At 39.4% G+C, this 19273-nt stretch overlaps 1 long non-coding RNA gene across 2 annotated transcripts; it reads left to right on the forward strand.

The window, feature by feature from the left end:
- Positions 1 to 12061: 12061 nt before the first annotated feature.
- Positions 12062 to 19273, forward strand: LOC124967851 (uncharacterized). 2 transcript variants are annotated; one of them, XR_007105619.1, is made up of 6 exons: positions 12062 to 12313; positions 14604 to 14733; positions 14827 to 14880; positions 16068 to 16209; positions 17970 to 18056; positions 19095 to 19273. It is a non-coding gene; the product is annotated as an uncharacterized LOC124967851 (long non-coding RNA). The 2 variants fall into 2 exon arrangements; XR_007105620.1 differs by lacking the exon at positions 14604 to 14733.

Below are 19273 nucleotides of genomic sequence, written 5' to 3' on the forward strand. Positions count from 1 at the left end.
AATAGCAGGGTAAATGAATTGAAGACTTTAATATAATGCAGCCATTACTTCAGGAAATAATGACTCCACACTACGGCTGTCCTTTGATGGTTTTTCTGAAATTCTGCCTATACATCTCTAAAGTTCATTCAAGCCCTCTGTGATAAACCTTGTTTCCTATCAGAATTCTAACATACTTTGTGATCTAAAAGAATAAAACAGCTAAAAATTAATCTCTCCTCCCCTAGATTTTAAGGCATGTCTATCACCAACAAGATCTATATGATTATTTACTCTTTAACCCTAATTTATTAATTTGGGAGAATTTTACTTTTTTGACCTTGATCCAAGACCTCACCAGGAATAGAAATGGATAGAAAACATATGCCAAAGCTGCTGAGTTAAAGGCGTTATTTGGATACAGAAAACCTGACTCCCACTCTATTTAGACAACCTAAGGAAAATCACATTGCATTTCTAGTTCTCCATTTCTGAAGTGAGGGAGTTCAACTAGGGTATTCTGATGGTAACCAGAAGGAACCTATAGGTCAATAACTTAAATGTATTTTTTACTCAACAGTGATATGTAAAAATCAACTTTGGATAAGACAGTATGAAGTTACTAGAAAAATGACTGTGGAACAGATATTTGAGTCACATCCTGTGAAATCTTACAGCCTATCTGCAAGGCTAATAAATATTGATTATCTGATGTAGTGGTAATATGAAGGGGATTATAGAGGAGGGGCAAAATTCCTAACTCAGTTTTGGATTATTGTCCTTCTGGAGGTGGCCATATCCACATGGCTGCCTGAAATGGAGACAGAAGGTACAGGCAAGGGGACATGGAGTGAGATAGAAAGAAAAGGAGTAAATATTTTAACCCAAAAACATTCACTCCTTCCCTCATCTCCACCTATGTGGGCAGAATGGACATGGCTTCCCTTGATTCTGTGAGATTTTTTTTGGGTCAAGGGGATGTGGTCAGAAATGACAGTGTGCAAGTTCAATGCCTAGGTGTAGGAAGGCTTCACTTGGTTCCGTGTGTACTTTCTTCTCTGCAAGCCCTGGAAGAATCTATACCAGCCAGTGTGACGGCCTAAGGAAGAGAAGTGACACATGGAGATGACCTGAGTCCAAACCTCCATGCACAGCCAAGTCCCCTGAACTTAGACCTGGAAGCAGTGCTGCTCAGCCCATGAAATGATCAACTGAGCCACAGCTGACTTGAATGAGCCCAGGCGAGGTCAACAAAACTGTCTTAGCCAGCTTGTAGTTTTGTGAGTGATAGGAGGTTATCTTTGGATGCCACTGGAATTCTGCAGTATTTATATGGCCTTGTTGTTAAGAGCTGAGTGATGTTTCTTGCCACATTTTATGCTGAGGGTTTGAAGGAAGAACACATATAAAAATCTTTACCATGTATAGCAAAATGCAGCCTAGTCAATGGATTAGTTTCCTAGGGGTGCATACCAAATGATCATAACTAGGTGACTTAAGACAGCAGAGATTTATTTTTCATGACGTTCTGGAGGCCAGAAGTCCAAAATCAGAATTTCAGCAGGGCCATGCTCTCTTTAAAGATTCTTAGGAATAATTCTTTTCTTTTTTTCTTTTTCTTTTTTGGTAGCAGGGATGGAACCCAGGGGTGTTTTGCCATTGAGCTACATCCTCAGTCCTTTCTATTTTTTATTTTGAGACATGGCCCTACAAAGTTGCTGAGGCTGGTCTTGAACATGCAGTCCTGTCGCCTCAGCCTCCTGAATTGCTGAGATTACAGGCATGCACCACTGTGCCCAGCTCTTGGGAATGATTATTGCTTGTAACTTCTGTTTCCTGGTGGCCCCCCACATTCTATGGCTTCTGGTAGCATAATTACACACTCTGCCTTTGTTTCCATGTGGGCTTCTTCCCCATACCTCTATACCTCAAAGCTCCTTCTTCCTTTTCTCATAATGACACTAATCACTGTGGGATTAAAGTGGGATCTTAGGGCCCATTTTGAATCTAGGATGATCTCATCCTGGGATCCTTAACCTAGTTATATCTGCAAAGATCTGATTTCTAAGTTAAGTCATGTTCACAGATACTCGGGGTAAGACTTAGACATTTTGTTTCTGAAAACACTATTCAACCCACTACATTCAATATGAGGAATTAAAAGAAATTCAATAGAGCAAGACTCAATGCCTTGCCTATTAAGTAGGGATTATAACTAGTAACCTACCTTGTGTACTGGGAGGATTAGAGTCAATGATGTAGGAAGCATTAAAACATTATCTGCCATAAGGTAAATGGCTGGTAAATAGTCATCATTATCACCATCATTATTAATTACTGTTATTTATGGCTAGGGCTGTTATTGTTGCTATCACTATTTAGAGAATTCTTACTGGTTTACAAACTTCAAAGAATCATGTGAAAATAAAATGATATGCTAATTGGCAAAACATTTTCAAAAAGTGTTCTATAAGTATCAAAATAAATTAAAATGTTTCTGAAAAATTCTCACGTGTGTATTTTTAATAAAGCAAATTGCATTAAACATGCTGCCAGTGCTAAATGGGAAGACATGGTAGGTAAATCTCTTCATAAAGTGAAGAAACACCCATGTGATTTTTTTTTCAATGAATCAGACCTTGTGTAAATCTGTTGACTGAAAGAGGAGCACATCTGCTCACCCCGCTATTCATGGAACATTCTGCAAAACGGATTTAAAAGTGAAACTTTTTTTTATCAAAATAACAGAATTGAGACAAGAGCACAAGCAAGTATTTTTTATTTTTTGGCTGAAATCCTTGGGAACCCTGCACACTCCCACATAAATACACCATTGTCATATTTTCTAATGTGAATGTTTATTTGTCTCCTTTTGGGGATGCCTTTTGTATGGAGCATGGTCTTTGAAAACATGTTAAAAGCTCTCCCTTGGTTTTTTAGGAAACTTCTCGAATGGGGCTGGGAAATGTCCCTTTTCTTAAGCAGTGGGAGGAAATGACTTCCTTCACCTTTTAAAATATGAACATTAGGTTTTATGGATGAAACAAAAACTCAGTAGGACTCAGGGTTGCTGTTTCTGGTCTGGTCTCACTGGTGGGCTCAGAAAACATTCTTCAGGACTGTGATATGCTAGGCCTTCTGCCAAGTGCTGAAGCAGGGATTTTTTTTTTTTTTTTTTTAATTTCCAATACATACATAGTTAAGTGTTGGAGAGAGATGAGAAATTCAAGCACAGAACAGTATAATGAACATTTTAATGGTTCTATTAAGAAAGTAATATAGAAACACAGGTCCAAGCATCCTGATAAATTGGGTGTAGAGAATGAACTCTACCAGAGAGAGGTGTCGCAGAAGTTGAGCTTTGCAGGAAGGGGAGTCGGAGCATGTCGGGAACTGGGGGGCAGAAACTGTCAAAGGAGGAACTACTTGGCATATATGTGGAGGTGCAGTAGAGCCCATTCAGATCAAGGATTCTGTTTTGGGCAATAAATATTCATTGGCAGGATTTCAAATGGTCCTTAACTTTGGAGGGCAGAGTGTGTCAGAGAAGGAGATATAACTGAGGATATCTCAGGTCAGTATCTGATGGACCCCACGTGATGAGCTAAGGCCTTAGCATTTTCCCTGAATATCCTTAACCAGGACCCACTTGCGTAGCTTGAGGGAAAGACCGAAGGGTGCCAACTCATAAACAGGGAAACTGGCCAGAAGATGGATGTATGCATTTAGAAGATTAGATTCTCATCTACTACAGGTTAAAATAGAAGGCAAGAGACTTTGAAGGCAACAAGAAGAAAACATCTCTAAAAATGCACAATCAATTGGATGTGTGGGGTGCAGGGTCTGGAGCTATGCCAACCAACACAGCAACCACAAGTCAGGCTGTGGCTAAAGAACACTCCAGAAACAGGCCTAGTTCAACTTGACATGTACGCGAGGACTAAATACACACCTAATTTTGAGACTTAGTGAGATAATGGAATGTAAATATCTCCTTAATAATTTTTATATTGGTCATCTGCTGAAGTGATAATATTGTGGCTATATAGGATTAAATAAAATATATTATCAAAATTAACGTTATGTTTACTGTGAATACCAGAAATTTTAAAATGTCCTGTGTGGCTCATGTTATATTTGTAATGAACACTGATCTAAAATGTCTATCTTGAATAATTTGGGGGCTATGTAGTCATTCAACAAAGTAGATATGATAGGAGGAAAGTCTGGAGGCATGACTCAGTGCTGTAATTTTGACATATTGTCTTTGAAGTTTCTACTTGGGTTTCCAAGTGGACCTATATAACATGTTAGTATGTTAAATACCCATTGGAGGCTCAGGACAGAGGCTGGTTGGAAACAGCAGATGGCATGGGTGTGGGTGTGTCATTCAGTATTTACTGTGGTCCAGGCTTCCTATGCAGTACTTAACATATCCTTAATTCTCTTGACAATCCTAAGCTTTCTAATGGTATTATTATAATCGTCCCTATTTCCAAATGAGGAGACTGAAGTTCATGTAACATATTTCCAAAGTTATTAGATGTAGTATTAATGATACTTGAGCTTTAGGGCCTGCTCTTGTATGGACCCATTCTGACCTTAGCATGTTTATCACTAAGGATGAAGGCAGGAGGCAGAAGCTTGAGCCATCTGCCCCCAGGGGTCACTTCTGTGCCCTGGAAGTGATCCTGGGCTGCCAGAATTCCTTGTACATCCTCTCAGTCACACTGACATCTTGTGTCTGATGCAAGCATTAAGTATCAGGGCACTACCTTAATCCAAAGAGAAGGATCTAAGGAAGATGCTGACTCACTAGGGACTTGTGACTCAGGCTTCATGGCCTCCTTGTACCCCAGGATCAGCCATGCAGGAATGAGGAACTGGTGGGTTGGGACCAATGAAGACTTGGCTGAGTGGAGCCAGCTGCTGGTCATAAGGGATAATGCCAAGGGACATCAAATGCCTAGAGATACTAAAGGATGTTCCTGGGCGAGAAGCATCCCTTGACAAAAAAAACCTGCAAAAGAATTCACAGATGTGGCATCACCAAAAACACGTCAAGAGATTGAAAGAATATTCTGAATTATGAGAAATGTGAAAGCAAATCTCTTGCATCCAGGACAGACAAAATACTGAAATAACTTTCCTGTTTCTCTAGAGAGCAACTTAGGACATTTGTCATATATGGAGGCAAAGAGAATATGTAATTAAAAATATAATCAGTTGAGCCAATTCCTTAACCACTCCTCCTTGTTTCTCTGGAGAACCTCTCACTTGGGTTCCTTAGGGGCTATCGGTCTTTAAGTAGACTCCTAATTGCCTTCCCTCCTCAACTCCAAGTAAACCCAGTTTAAAAAAAGAGTCTTTCTATTAGTGTTTTGAATACTCTAGGAAAAACAAGTTATTGTGCCTTAGAACAACCTCCACAGAAGAGATCCTTTTAGTTCATCATATGCAGAACTCTTGCTCTTACTGCTCTGGACACATTAATATGCATTTCTTTTTGTTTCTTATGTTTTGTGGGGGATACCAGGGATTGAACTCAGGGGCACTCGACCACTGAACCACATCCCCAGGCCTTCTTTGTATTTAGAGACAGGGTCTCGCTGAGTTGCGTAGTGCCTTGATGTTGCCGAGGATTGCTGGCTTTGAACGCTTGATCCTCCTACTTCAGCTTCGGGGACATTACAGGCATGTGCCCCTGTGCCCAGCTAAGATGCATTTCTAAATAGGACTGACTCTCCTCTTCACTCCTTCCCTTGGCCCTTCTTTATTAGTTAATTTTGAACTTGCCATTTTCCTCCTCTTCTCACTACACTAGCCAGACTGTGTAGTCAACACAGATAGCTGTAAAAGAAAGGAGAAGCAGGAAGTACAATTGCCTCTCTGCCCCAGGAGCCACTTTATACATTGAGTCCAGATTCAAAATTTCCAATTGCGGCTCTAGTCTGGCCTAACAGCAGAGCTAGGGACACAACCGAACACAGAGTCCCACCGCAATTAGACACAAATTAAAAAATAACTTCTGCTTGTAAGGGCTACTGAAGGCTTCCCTGAGAGGGGGATTCTGGGAAGGAGAAAGCCTTCCCCAGCTCTGCAGCTGGACACTGAGCATCCTGGAGGTCATTGCCCACTCAACTCTCAGCCTGGGCTGGTTCATGGCTGCTTTTGCTTTGACTCTGTGCTGATGATCTTGTAGCTATGCTCTGTGAAATCATGTGCAGATGTTATGCTAAGTTTTTCTTGCAATGTTTATGACAATCATTCTCCTGTGGCTTCTGATAGTGTCTTCTTCTTCCTCCTCGTCATCACTGGGCTTCTCAACAATAGAATTCGTGTGATATATTTTGTTGGTACAGAACTGCCTACAATTTCGTTTGCCATAAGAGTAGAAGTCAGACTGGGGATATAGCTCAGGCTGGGGATTGGTAGAATGCTTGCCTTGCAAACACGAGGCCCTGGGTTCAATCCCCAGCACCGCAAAAAAAAAAAAAAGAGTAGAAGTCAAGTTGGTTGCTCAGTGTGAAGTACTCAAAAGCAAAACCTGGAATTCTTTTGGCTTCTCCACTAGGGCAATAGCAAGAGGGAAATCCTGTGGGAAGCCAAGTGATCTTCAAATTCTACTGTGGGGCAAGTCGAAGCAGAAGCAAAAATGCTAAGGAACTGCCTACCCCTAGATAGATGTTTATTTTCAGCATTAGAACTTTCTCATGTTTTAAATTCCCTGGGAGAATACAGACAATGTAAACCCACGGTGGAAGGTTAAGTTACAGATAGAGCTTTCCCAACATTGAAGAATGGTTTTGTTAGGAAGGGCTATGTTCCCTGGGTGTAATGGAGGTGAAGGAAGTATCAATTTCTTTCTCCTGCAAAGAAAGCATTTGAGAAGTCCTGTTCCACTCATTGCTGTTGCCTAAGACACTGTAAAGGCCCCTTCCTGAAGATAAGGTGCAATCTATCTTTGTAACAATGGTTAGATGCAAGTCTATTTTCTGCTTCATTTTTATTTTTTGCCTCTTTCTTTGATTTTTAGGTTTTGCTTCATTGCATTGTATAAGTTCTTGAGACATAAGTCTGGAAACTTCCTTGAACCCTTGATTTATCCATATAGTATCTGCATGATCTTGTTTGTCAATCTTCCTGAGTCTCATGTGTAAATTACAAGAAATAATGATAACCATCTCAAGTAGTTTCTTTGAGATCAAAGGGCAAAATTCTCATAAAGTGGCTGCCTACTTGTCCCTGACAGACATGACTCAGTGACCATACCCAGTGGAGGTTCCTCTTCCACAGTGATTGATGGGAAGTGATTATCCACCAGAAACTACATTTCCCAGCTCCCCTGCACCTGGCTAGGATCACAGGACTCATTCAGGTTGGAGGCATGGGGAATGAGGAGTGCTACCCTTGGGCCTAGGTGGTGAAGCGTACCTGTGTACCTTCCTCATGCCTTCTGAACTCCATCTTTTGACTTGGAGCTACAAAAAGAAATGTATTTCTGTTAGCCCTCACATGAGAGTTATCCAATAAAACTTCACCCCACAGAGGACTTTTCAGGAACAGAGGGAAAAAAAAAACTTTATTGTATCAAAGCAATCCCATTCTCAGGTTGTTATAAAGTTAGAATATTCTGATTAATAGATATAGCTATTTTTACTTCTATAACAAGTCACTAACCTATTATTGTTATTAACCAAGTTAGTAACATTGTTTCACTTTTTTTTACCACCACCGCCAAATAGGTGATAGGTTTAATTAGTATTAATAAGATACTAATTTAATATTAATAAGATACTAATTTAGTATTAATAAGAACTGTCAGGAGGTTTGAGCAGTAAAGTTTATGAGGGCAGAAGTCACATCCACCTCTTTTTTGCCATTCTGTTAGTTCTTAATATAGTGTAGGTGTTTCATAAATACTCACTAATTCTCTTATGCATTAGTCAGGGTAGGATAACTGCTGCATAAAAAATGTACCTAAAACCTCCATGGCATAACACATTAGAACTTTATTTTCTGCTTATGCATCAGTGTGATGTGATTGACTCTTTGGTGGATTATTTTCCATGTGGAGATTCAGGGGACCAGAATCCACCTATATTCTGACTCCAGCTCTTCACAGAATCTTGGTATCCTCTGCTGCACCATTTTCATACATCTGGTAAATGGAGAAAGAACATGCAGGGTCACTAGAAAAGATTTCACTGGCCGAGACTGCAAGTACTGCATTTTGCTAGTGCCACATTCCATTGACCAGAGCTCAGTCACATGGCCACATCTAGCTAGAAAGGAGGTTGGGAAAAGGCCTAACTAACCTTCAGGAGGAAGTATCAGTATTATAATGCTGCTAAAACAAATTTCCACAAATTCGGTAGATTAAAACAACACAACTTTATCTTTCAGTTCTGGAGGTCAGAAGTCTTAAAATCAAGGCTGCGTTCCCTCTTGTGGCTCTACCCAAGAATCCACGTCTTTCTGTTTTCTAGCTTCAAGATGGTGTCTGCATTTTCTGACCCACAGGTCCCTCCTTCATCTTCAAAGCTCTGTCTTTCTCTCTCTCTGACTGCTACCTCTATAACTTCTGTACTTCTGGCATTACTTCTTTTTTTTTGGTTCCAGGGATTGAACCCAGGAGAATTTTACCACTGAGCTCTATAGTTAGCCCTTTTTATTTTTTATTTTGAGACAGGATCTCACTAAATTGCTTAGGACTTTACTAAGTTACTGAGGCTGACCTTGAACTTGTCATCCTCCTGCCTCAGCCTCCTGAGTCACTGGGATTACAGGCATATCTGGTGATCACATTGTCTCTTAACCTGACCCTACTGCTCTCCTTTGATAAGGTGTTTTCCATTATGTTCAGTTCACCCAGTTAATCCAGGATAATCTTCCCGTCTCAAAAATTCTTAATTTACTCAGATCTCTAGATTTCCTTGATCTATGAAAGGTCACATATTCATGGATTCAAGGAATTAGAATGTAGTCATCTTAGACCTCAAGCATTACTCTGGGTAGACAGGGAGATAATCTTTGATTTTCTTTAGTAGATTATGGTGCTCCAGTAAAGTGATTAAAATGTAATGAAAAAATGCAGTCTGGGAATAACAAACAAGAAAGAAACTGGGCTTCAACTAAGAAGAAGCAGTATATACGTCCAGCTCGGGGAACAAGAGTAACATGAGGGTTTTTAAAATGAATGAGAATGAAGCCAATTACTAGGTGATCTTTGGTTTTTTTTTTTTTTTTTTTTTTTTTGTCTGAAGCAAGAACAAGTATCTCTGCTTCTCAAATTTCTTTCAAGACACAAGCCTTGGTTGATTCATCGTGCCTCAAGGTCATGGACATGAAAAACCCAGAGTCTTATAGCAGAATATTCCTAGAAGTGTAAGCCATGTTTAACACTGTGTCATGAATTTTACAAATCATAATTTAAAAATATCTCTGCTTGCAAAGTAAGAGACTTTCCTAACCCTAGTTAAAAATATCCTAATTAACTTTTATCAGGCAACTACTGTTCTTAATTTGACAAAAACAGATCTAGAGGAAAGGTTTGGAAATACTAGAGAGGAAAAACACACTTTACAAGAAAAAAACAACAACAACAACTTTTTGCATCATAAAAGCGAACATATAGCACCAAATTGACTATAATCATGAGGATGGGGACTCTAGTTGTTTCTCAGTTTATAATATTAACAGTATTATGTGTTTTAAAAGGACACCTCTTTTTACCTTTTCCAATGTTTGGTTTGGTCTGAATTTAGTGGTTCTTTTTCCTTCTCATAAGGACGCTTTGATGGAGGACCTTTGGTCAAGGTTCTTAGTCACTGACAACAGAAGCTGTTATAGCTATTAATCAGAAAGAGATATGAGATGGCTTTAAGCAGTTCACAGGGATTCAGGCTTAGATGCTAAGGCGAAGAACAATGCAGCTGAATGGAATAAACCATACCTTGGAGCTTTGTACTAGAAACATCACTGTGGATACCGCCCAGTGTGCAGCAAGATGATACTGTGACCTGAGCCTCACAGTGTTCCCTGTGGTCCAGAGTAGACACCTGCTTGACAAAAATTGTTTCTCTTTATAGGGCACTGCCTTAATTTACACCTCCCCCTCAAAGACATGTGGGATTGTGTCTTTGTGGTAAAGCAGTTCCACTGTGGATATCTAGCTTCATGAGAATTCACATGTAATTTTTAGCTCGACAGCCTCTTCAGTTCAGGAAGTCAAGCTAGAATCTGTATGCCCACCATCTACAGTGGGCATCGAAAGTATTTGATTTTCCTCTTTGGTGTGTACCCCCATAAAGTATTTACCAGATGTACAGGGACATGTACCTGGTACTGTGTGCTGACATCATGAGAAGCTGAGTGAAAGGACAGACAGAAACTAGGCACTTGGCATCTTCATTACTTCTGGATCAAACTTCACCTGAAGCTAGACTTACCTCTAGATTGTTCAGATTTACTTTACTGTGTAAGTACAATTGAGTTGTACTACTCATTACTTGTCACATTAAAAAAAAATGCTTAAACTACTGCCTGTGTCTCCTACATATAGGGTAGAGGCTGAGAAAGATTAATATGACATGGTCCTTGACTTAAATTGTGAACAGTTATTTGAGGAAGAGAACAATATAGAGTAAATCTCACAGAACAATGGAATAAGTACTGGTATAGAAGCAATTAGAACAACCCAGCAGACATATGTAGTTGAGCGGAGTGATACTTTCCTGGATTTACTGCACACAAGGGAGATTGGTGATGGTAACCTGGAGCTGAGCTGCAGCTCTCAGCTCTCAGCTAGTTGGATCACAAATGTCAGATGCCACCATGATGTTTTCTCCTGAATACTTGTCTTTTCCCAGATGGGTAACCTCCAACTGAGTTATTTTGATCCCTGTCTTTAGACACCAGGTCGTTCTCCCAGAGGAGTGCGGAAGAATTCCAGAAAACTTAGAAAGGAAAGCAGGTTATCCTTGACAGGATACTATTTGTATGAGATTATCACAAATGCTGGTTTTTTTTTTTTTTTCCCTTTAGAAAGGAAATGGATCAATCTTTGTCCTTCTTCAACTTTTAAAGTGATAAAAATCACCTACAAGCAGAACTGTCGACTGGAAACTTCGCGGATAAAAATAGAAAACTTCCTGCCAGTCACAAGTTCCCATTCTTCCCTTCATCTCCAGCTCCAAAGAAGCTGAGAAGTCTTGAAGCATCCTATAAGCCAAATGCCACATTCCGTTGCAAAGGAGATAGGATTGCATGAAAAGAAACTGTCTCTTTGAAAGTTCAGGAAAAAAACCCATATTTCTCTAGAAATTTCATATGGAATATATTCTGATATAGCTCTTCATTGGGCAGCAAAAGGAGAAAAGAAAGAGAGGGTTGAAAGAAAGAGCAAAGATGACAATTGGAAATAAGAGAAAAAGATAATTATAAGCATAAAGAAAGGAAGAAATAGGGTAAAACAAGCAATCACAGGGACATTTTTGCAAATTCTGTATACATATTGTTATTGTGATACCTTTAATTCCTTCCTTGATCTTATTTTTTTAATGTGGCAAAACATTAAAGATAAAAAGACTTTAAGCTGTGTAGTGTGCTAGGTATCCTGTTGGAAAGTCCTGCTTTTTGAGAGTAAGGGAGCAAAACATTATGTGGCAGGTAGCGGCTTTATGAAAGGTCCCCTTTGTGCTGACTGAGGCTTTGCAAATCTGCCCCTAACAGGAGGATTTGCAGTAGGATTATCCAGATTAACTTGCTGAGCCAAGGAATGGTTTCTTCTTTTATTCTGATTTTTTTTTAATTAAACCTAATATTTAAGCCCAAAGCCTAGAATGTTCAAGTAAAACTTGTTGACTGGTGATTTAAGGAGAAGAATTCAATGGCTTGAACTCATAACTGGACTCTATTAAGAAAGAAATAAGGGCTGGTGGAAAGAATAAGAGGTTTGTTATTAATTCCAATGGGTGTGGAATTGTTTCTGGAATTGTTTTACAACAGTTCTAAGGAAAGTAACTTTTTGCAAAAGGTTCTTAGTATCACTAGAGATCCACGTGTAATAGTAATGGAGAAATAAAATGGAATAGCATATCAGATAAATATGACATGGTCCTGGATTTTAAATAGTGACCCGTTGCACAGCTTCTGATGATGTTCATGTTACGAGTTTGGGCTTCTCAAGACTCTCAGTGTAGCTGCAGAATTCAATCTATGTTTCCTGATAGCTTCTTGACCTGGAAATGGACCAGTATAGTGATTGACAATCTTGGATGCCGACTGGAGACATCTGGAGAGTTTAAAATGTTACTGATCCTGATAGACTGAGGTAAGTGATCCAGGTTGAGGCATGAGTGTCAGGACTTTCAAAGTTCTTCCAGGGGATTCTATTGTGTGACCAAGACTGAGACTAACTGGACTAGATTCTGAAGGCCACAGAGCTCACACCATTTCCCCTAAACAACTATTCCATTCATATCCCCATGAGATTTTCTTGGGGGCTGACCTGAATGAAGAAACAATTACAGAGGTTTTAGCCCCATTGGAATGAGTCAAATACCCATTTGGAGACTTTGAGACTAATGGCTGGTGCAGCTGTGCCAGCCCTCTCTTCATGGGGCCTGATGTAAGATGTGGGCTGCTTGGGCAAGGTTCGCTACTGATATTTGAATATGTTGTTCATCCTGCACCTCAACTTAAATTGATTTTCTCTCTCTTTTTTTCATATTAACATAGTCCTGTAATTGAAAAACATAACAGAAACATAGTAATCAAACAAAAATCCCTCCCAACATTTTTCCTACTTGCAAGTTGGCTCCCTAGAAGAGGAATGGGAAGATTGGAGATCATCTTATCTGTGTTTCCTAGTGTGCAGCTGGTCTCAGAGAGAAGCTCCTTCCTGCCCAGTGGTTTGTGTTGGAGGTACTATTTATATCCACTGATGATCAGAAAGTAAGGGAATGAATATCTTCTCCATTTGGTGGATCCCAAAGAAGGCTTTAAGGATCCTTAACCAGAGGCACTGGGGGACCTCTCCAAAGAAGTAGAAAGTTGGGGGCTGGAAGACTTCTGGTCAGGTTCTATACCCTGTTCTAGGTAATGCATGTAAAACAAGTATCAGCACCCTGTAAACCCCTGAAAGGAGGGGTCAGCTGTGGATAAAGTATCCTTGTTGTTTGATTTTTATTTCCAACTCCCTAAGCTCCTTTAACTCTTCTTCATTAAATGTCCTCACCATCTATTTTTTCTTTGGGAACCAATAGATTTATCAAGAACATAATCGTATCTTAATTCATCTGCCCCTTCTTAGGACCTGGGTATTGGTGGGCAATGCTTTTTATCCTGGTTGATACCACTCATTTCAGGGTCAAAACTTCTCCAGTGAAGGGGCTGGACTTGGTTTTCCTGCACTCAGGGTGTAGAAGTGGGGAACAGGGAGGGTAAGATTGAGGAGGGGGTTCTTATCTAAGCAGTGTGTGGTTCCCTCCAGGAATAAATGAATTCAGACACATTATGATATCATGAGGTTTAATTTTCTTGCCTGATTCAAATGTCTGGACAGCTTAGAAAAAAATTAACTAATCTTCATATTAATTTGATTTTTACTTTCTTTCTTGTGAGTTAATAGTGCAGCCTTTTAATGACTAAGAAAGCATTCACCATGTTCTCTGAATTAATTCAAAGGTATTTCAAATTACCATGACAAAGACTCTCAGATACAAATCACAAATCCTTAATCCCTGGAAAAGTCTCCTCTGTAACACACAATGGTTTCTTGACTGTCTCACTAAAGAGGAGCATTACATTTTTCAGATTTTGTTTGGTGGTTGATATTGAGAGAAATTTATCAGATATAAGTAAATAACATTGTTCATTTGTTCTAGAAATGGAGTCATTAATCTAAAATGATAACTAGGAACCGTGTGTGTGTGTATGTGTATGTGTGTTAAAAATTGATACCTAGCAATTATTCACATCATTCATAAACATTAAACAACTTTCAGGATACTAAAAATATCTAACATTATTCCTATTCATGATACAGTTGGGATAATTTCTCAAAATGCAACCATTCATTTTATTCTGAAGGTTAGCAACTCTTTTTAGGTTGCTAATGTGATTTTGTCTATTAATCCAGGATTTTAAGATTATATTTCTACTTCCAATTCAATATTTTGACATAGAGTCACCCCCACTGCAGGAGAGAGAACTTGGCTTCTTGTCTTTTCCCAAAAGCATGACTCTTAGTTTCCTATTTCTAAAATGGGCATTTTTTTAATAAAGCTTGAAAGGTACCATTATTTTCCTTCAGTGATCATATTTTATGTCACATTTCCACTTCTATGCCTCAAATATTTGCCACCTCAACATTGCTTTGTCAAGTCTTCATTGCACTATGGCTCTCTTTTTTATTCCGTTTATAATGAACAAGAGCATCAAGGGAAAACTGACACTTTTCATGAGTTTATTTCTGAGCTAGGAATTCATTTACTTTGTATCAACAATATTTCAGTATCACACTGGTACCCTACATTTCATAGATGAGAACATTCAAAATTGATAATGTTGCTGTTCAAAAGAGAGCTAAATGGGACAAAATTGCTGTCTCTTTTCACTAGAAATCCTTTGATTTAATTTGCATTGAAGAAAATTTATCTGAAAGGCTCGCAAGCATTTCCTGCAGGCCAGCATGCACTGATTCAGCTCTGTGTTGGCTTTCTTCTTCTTGAAATATAGTGCAAGAAACAGGTAAGATATTCTCCCAGGGAAAGCACAGGTCATTTATTCATGCATTCCCAGCCCAGCTGACTCCTTGTCTTGTTCTCATTCTTGTCTTCTCAGACTCAGACAAATTCTCCACCTTTTCCAGGGAGCCACCAACCACTCTTTGACACAGTGAGTTCTCCTTTGTTCTCCAAGTCTTTTGGGATTTTGTTTCCTCCAAATATTATAGTTTCCTTAAGTTTTAGGAGTAGTTCTATAATTTTATACTCTTATTGGGCTAGGAGCATAGTCAATGTGTTCAATTTATAAATTTACGTTCATTTTCTCTCTGATATGTGGATGCTAACACATGGAAAATTGGGGGAGGGAAGAATAGAAGTTCATTGGATTAGACAAAGGGGTATGAAGAGAAGGGAGTGGGGATGGGAATAGGAAAGACAGTAGAATGAATGGGACTTAACTTTCCTATGTGCATATATGAATAAATGACCAGTGTAACTCTACATCAGGTACAACCACAAGAGTGGGATCCTAATTAGAATAAGTTATACTCCATGTATGTAAAACCTGTCAAAATATACTCTTACTGTCTTGTATATCTAAAACAGAACAAATAAAATAATTTAAATTTATATTCATTCAATCATTCATTCGATATATGTTTATGAGAGTCCTCCAAATATGAAGCCTCATACTAGGTGCTGTGAAGGCACAGAGAACAAAATAGTCATTACGTCTGATTTAGTGTAGTGGTGGAAGTTTCAGGAAGATGTGCTCTTCAGGAGGTAGTGGAGACCAACAGCTGAGGATTGCTACCTTCACCTTCGCCTTTAGCTTCAAGAGTCCTCTTTGAACTCAAGCTTTTTGTCATCCACTTGGGGGTACACATCCAGACTCACAGGCCAGAGAGCTTCCAGAATACCGAGACATATCCAATAACTCTGATGTGTCTCTGGGATGGTCCCTTATGATCACAGTGGGATGAAAGATCCTAGATATTGAGTCAGTTACTATCAGACCTGACGTTTTATGATTTCTGTTTCCTTTATTTTGTGAGACACACCAAGCAGGAATTGTATAGGCCAAATATCCCTTGGTTTTTCCACAGTCATGTCCCTGACTCATCTCACTTAGTCGTAGTGTCCAAATGTCAGCTTCCAAACCAAAGATAGCAGCTGGCAACCTTTGCATTGTGGGGAAAAGAAACTGTCATGGGGTTTGGAGGAGCCTGAAGACAAAATTGTGGTTTATTGTTCTTGAAAATTATAGCACTATTTACCATTTATGACTCACAATGTGTTGGGTTTTGTAGGGATCATCTCTCCACCACATTGTTAATAGATAGATTCCTTTTTTAGTGTTCAGGGGATGCCAACCACGTGACACCTTATACTGGACAGAAGAAACTGACAATCGTTATTGGTCACATATGCTTACGTCCCAGGAGAAGAGAATACCAGGCACACTACAGGGTTGCATGGGACTTGGCTCAGGAAGAGGGTAAGTGATCAGGGGCTGTGTGAAGCAGGCTTTGCAGTACCAAGAAGAAGAGGTGTCCCTGGTTGCCACAGGAGGCTGTGAATGGCTCTTTTGAATAATTCTGCAAGCTGTTAGGGAACTGAGTATTACTACTGAGGGATAAGAAAGGATGGGGCCTGGTCCCCATGACCAGGAGGGTTGTCTAGCCCGAGGAGCTTATGCATAGGAGCAGGGGGTGGGGAGTTTGCAGGTAAGCCATCTTTGCTCCTCTCAGTTTCACCAGATGTCAAGGTCACAGGTCATACTGAGCACTAACTTGACGTCTTGCCTCATTGTGTTTTATATGGATTATCTCCTCTAACCTTCTCAATAAACCCACTGGCGACTCATCACTACCTCTCATGTGATAGGCAAGGAAACCAAAGTCAAAGAATTGAAGTCACCCCAGGTCACTTCTTAGTATATGGAGCATCCGAGATTAAAAGCTGAATCTGTGTCACTCTGACTGTGACATGTACAGTGATACAGATGGTGAGGAGTTCTTGTGAAACATAGCGGGCCACACTTCCAATTAACAGTGCATTTTGACACCAGAATGTATCAAAAAGAAGGAGAAGCAGGGAGGAGGAGGGGGAATAAATGAGGTGGAATTTCCTGATGCTACTGCCACCAACTTAGTATGTTTTCAGGGAACCACAGCTCAAGTGATGGGAAGCCTTTGGGTCCAGTGAATGTGTTGGTCCTTAGGTGCTCATGACCTTACAAAACCTTGACAGATTCCTCTTCCCAAGGGTTATGATTCCCTGGAGTTTTATAATTTTAGGTTAATATGAGGGAAGCATTTTGAATTAAAATGTAGACTCATAACTTGGAATAGTTCTAATCAAACACATCTATGGCAATTTTCCAATTTTAAATGTGAACTGATATTCATACCTGCTGTCATTTATCTTTTATGTCAGAATCAGACTGAACACACAAAAGGGTCATATTGATGTTGATGAAGAGTTTGCCCAAAGAATTTTACAAGGAAGAACATGATTATTTCTAGGAACATCACACCATAATTTATTTCCTCTTACAGTGATTGTACCCTCCAGTCTCATAATGCAGTAGAAATGATCAATATCTCCTTACTAATTTGGGGGACCATTTCGCTTACACCAGCAGGCAGAATACTGGAGAGCTCTCTTTTGTTCATTCCTTTACCTTTAGATATATTTTTAGGGTTATTCCTTATGGGTTGTAGTAGTCAGCATCTGAAGACATAAGGCTGCGTAACAAACGACCTCAACATCTCAGTGACTTAAAGAAGGAAGCAGTTATTTTTCTTGGTCACTGTTCTGAAAGTTAGCAAGGATGACTGCTTCAAGCTGCCCAGTGGTTTATTTCAGGGAGTTCAGGAAGTTTGCTGTATGGGCTTCTCCTTAGAGCAGAGGCAACATGAGGTATGTTTTCATAATGAAGAGCAGGAGCACAGGAGGGCCAGGAGAAGCATTTGACATTGCCTGACCCTGGGCTCTGAACTGGACATCATTACTTCTGTTTTAGGGGAGGTATTGTTATTAGTTTCCCTCTTATTGGCTCTTTAAGTTTTGTCTCTGATTCATTTCCTTATCACTATCTATATATAAAATCACAGTAAATAGCTAGATGAAAAGCTACTTTAAAATGTCATTTAATTTAGGCAAGTCTAAACCCTAGGAAAAAGATTAAAATTATACAGGGCTTACTTCATCCCCAAAGCTTCTGTTTTTCTTACTTTGAATTTTCTTTTTCAGGATGAATCAAAAAGACATGTTTGGAGCTATCTCCCTTGTTCAGGAAAAATTGGAAACTAAATTTATTGCATACTTTCTCAAAGAAAAGTGAGTACGTTAGGACTAAAGCACCCCATTTGTCATAGAGAAGAGCACACATGAGTTGGGACTCAAAATGTACCCATAAAGTGAAGCATTTTAATTTATTTTCTTAATAAGACTTTTTATCTTGAACATAACTGTCAATTCTTAAGATGGTTGGTAGATTCTTGGGGCTGGCAACAATGGGTAAAATCAAGACAGGTGAAAATCAACCTCATATATCTTTTTAGTTTTATTTTTACAGACTGCATTTTGATTCATTGTGCACAAAAGGGGTACAACTTTTCATTTCTATGGTTGTGCATGGTGTAGATTCATACCATTCGTGTAATCATACATGTACATAGGGTAGTGATGTCTGTCTCATTCCACCATCTTTTATACCCCCACCCCTCCTCCCTCTCATTTACCTCTATGTAATCTAAAGTTCCTCCATTCGTCTCTCACCCCCACCCCCTTCCCCCATTATGTATCATCATCTACTAACCAGGGCAAACATTTGACCTTTGTTTTTTTGGGGGGGATTGGCTTATTTCACTTAGCATGACATTCTCCAATTCTATCCATTTATCTGCAAATGCAAATAATATTATTCTTCTTTATGGTTGAATAATATTCCATTGTGTATATATACCACAGTTTATCCATTATTAAATGGTTTAGTCTATAACTTATGGTGAACAAGAATTTTTATTGAAGCTTAGAACTTGTTGAAAACATAATGGGATTAACTTTGATGGTGTTCAGTGTCCTTTAATTCATAAAGTGCTCACTGACTGCTCTTACCTCTGGCAAGTGGTAATTAACTTCAGGACCGACAGACTTGAGGTTATGGGATGTTGACCCATGGAGAGGGGCAGTGAAACAGGAGACTGAGATTAAGGTCCCCATCTGCCTTACTATTTTGGAGAACCTGGTGAGACACTGAAGATTTTGGGATCTAGTAGGAAATAAATGTTCACAATCTGTGTTCTGAGGCTTAAATGAATTATCCTAGTGCTAATTTTCATGAAGAAGAAAACCATGTGAACCCGTGTTCTGCAGCATGGAGCAGCACTGGGTCAGTGAGATGGCTTCCAGAGTCAGACTGAACTGCAATCCATGCTCTATCACGTGAAGAAGATTTGACATTGGGTAAGTCTGTCATCCTCTGTGAGCTTCAGCTGACTCGACGCTAAGGATGTGTATTGCAACAGTATAATAAAGACAAGGGCTCAGGATGT

This window comes from Sciurus carolinensis, chromosome 17 (genome assembly GCF_902686445.1).
Source record: "Sciurus carolinensis chromosome 17, mSciCar1.2, whole genome shotgun sequence".
Taxonomy (NCBI): domain Eukaryota; kingdom Metazoa; phylum Chordata; class Mammalia; order Rodentia; family Sciuridae; genus Sciurus; species Sciurus carolinensis.